We start from the raw sequence: 2,570 nt of genomic DNA, 5'->3' as shown, positions 1-2,570 counted from the left end.
CTGTGTGACATGCACTCTCTCTCTCTAATAAATAAATAAATCCTAAAAAAAACAAAACAAAACCTTGACATTTCTTAATAAACTTGTCACCATGCAAATTATTACTAAATTTTCCTTAAGCTTAAGAGCTATTTTTCTTTTTTTTTAAGATTTTATTTATTTATTTGACAGAGAGACACAGCAAGAGAGGGAACATAAACAGGGGGAGTGGGAGAGGGAGAAGCAGACTTCCCGGTGAGCAGCGAGCCCGATGTGGGGCTCGATCCCAGGACCCTGGGATCATGACCTGAGCCAAAGGCAGAACGACTGAGCCACCCAGGCACCCCAGGGCTATTTTTCTTCTATCTCTTTATTTTGGCTTCTCTTTACTGTCTCATGATTTTAGAAATTGCATATACTTCCACCACACTATGAGCAGTGGTCATTTATATATATAATCAAGACAGAGAATTCTGCTGAGGAACTGAATTATTAAATACCATAAAGTGTTCACATAAAATTTCTTCTGATATATTCAATACAGTAAGAAATATAAAATTATTTATAGAAAATAGAAAAATATTTTATCATATTGTGGCTATGCGAATAATATATGATATTGTAATTGAGAAGTTACATTTCTTAAATCATTAATTTGTTGGGCTGTTCTTTTTTTTTTTTTTTAGTTCATGTCAATATTTAGTGCATTTACTTTCTCAGGGGATGTTTTGTTTTCTCTTTCATGCTCCACAGGCCTCCATTAAAACCAAAGTTTACCAACAGATCATCAGAGTTGTTTACCAAGGCATCCCTTTGCTATTAGTATTTGTGAGTAGTGCCCTTTAATGTAAAGTGAAGAGAATATATATTAACCAAGCTATAGATTTCCATTCAGTGACTACATGTATTTGTATATATGTATATATTTCCACATAAAATATATGAAATCTAAACATGTGATTTTTTATTCCATTATATAACTTTCATCCTAATGTCAATTTGAAATCATATATTTTTAAATATTACATAAAGATTCAGAGGTTAGTTTAAAATTACTTTTTCCCATTTTGTTCTTCTCTCCCCAAAAAAGCAATGGGGAAAAAAGGAGGGTTAGCATTTATCACTAATGTTAAGTAGGCACAAGATAAATGAATAAAACCAAGTGTGAAGAAAATAGCCAAACTAAAATGTGACATATTGATTAAAATCTCTTAAGATTTAGTCATTAAGGCACATGTATGGCTACATTTTCATAATTAGCTAACAAAAAAATGTTGGTCCGCTAAGAACTTGGAAAGAAGTAAGATTTTCATCAAGAAGTAAACTTCAAGATTAACACACAATAAATCTTCTCAAAGGGATAGGATGATTCTCAAGCAAGGTATACATGACTTTATAATAATCTAATGGATAGTTTTAGTATAGCATAAGGAAGAATGTGTGAACACCAGTTTGGTTAATTTAGAAGCAAAGAGAAAAACAGAAGCTGTACCCATCTGTGGTGGGTATTCTCCAAAATAGTCCCCAATAACTCCTGCATCCTGATACTCAAACCCTTATATGGTCCCTCCCATATTGTAGCAGCAGTGGTCAGAATGACTGATAGAAAATGGCAGAAAGGATAATATGTCATCTCCAAGATTAATCCATAAAAGACTGAGGCTTTTGTCTTGGTTTCTACCTCTCTCTCTATTCCCTGGGTCTGGGGAATTCATGTCATAAGCAGCTCTACCGGGAGGACCAGGTGGTGAGGAACTGCAGCCTCCTTCAGCCATTTAAGTGAACTTAGAAATAGATCCTCTAGCTCCATTCGTGTCCTCACAGAATGCAGCCCTGGCTGTAGCTTGACTCCTGAGACTTTAAGTAAGGACCACCTAGCAAAACCAATCCCATATTTCTTGATCCTCAGAAAGTGTACGAGATAATAAATGTTCATTGTTTTAAGCTGCCATATTTTGGGGGTAATTTTGCACAGCTATGATAACTAATACATCTAAGCACAGCCGGAGAGAGAGAGCAAGAGAGATTGGGCAGTAAATATGATTTCCAGAATCACTTTTTCCCTTAAATGAATATGAAAGCAAAGACTTTCACCAGTAACCTCCAAGACATATCTAAGATGAGTAACTTTATGTGACCTACGTGTATCCTGCAACTTAGCTTGTCATTAAGCAATCCATCCATATAATTCCTCTTTTCCCGGTTTCATATTCGGTAAGCAGCCCTCTGACTGACTTGATTTTCCAAGAAGTTCTGACTACAAAGAGAAACTGCAAACATTATGCTGGCATGAGTATTTAAATCACTAGGAAAGCTACTCTCTCTTCTAAATTAAATTAGCAATCTGATTTTTTTTAAGATTTTATTTATTTATTTGAGAGAGAGAGAGCATGAGAGGGAAGGAGAGGGAGAAGCAGGACTCCCGCGGAGCAGGGAGCCCGATGCGGGGCTCGATCCCAGGACCCTGAGATCATGACCTGAGCCGAAGGCAGTCGCTTAACCAACTGAGCCACCCAGGCACCCCAGCAAATCTGATTTTAAACATTTGTATTAAGAGACTAGTCAATATGAATCTGCCATTGACAGAGTGC

This window comes from Zalophus californianus, chromosome 1 (assembly GCF_009762305.2).
Source record: "Zalophus californianus isolate mZalCal1 chromosome 1, mZalCal1.pri.v2, whole genome shotgun sequence".
Classification (NCBI taxonomy): Eukaryota; Metazoa; Chordata; class Mammalia; order Carnivora; family Otariidae; genus Zalophus; species Zalophus californianus.
This window is presented reverse-complemented; position numbering follows the sequence as displayed.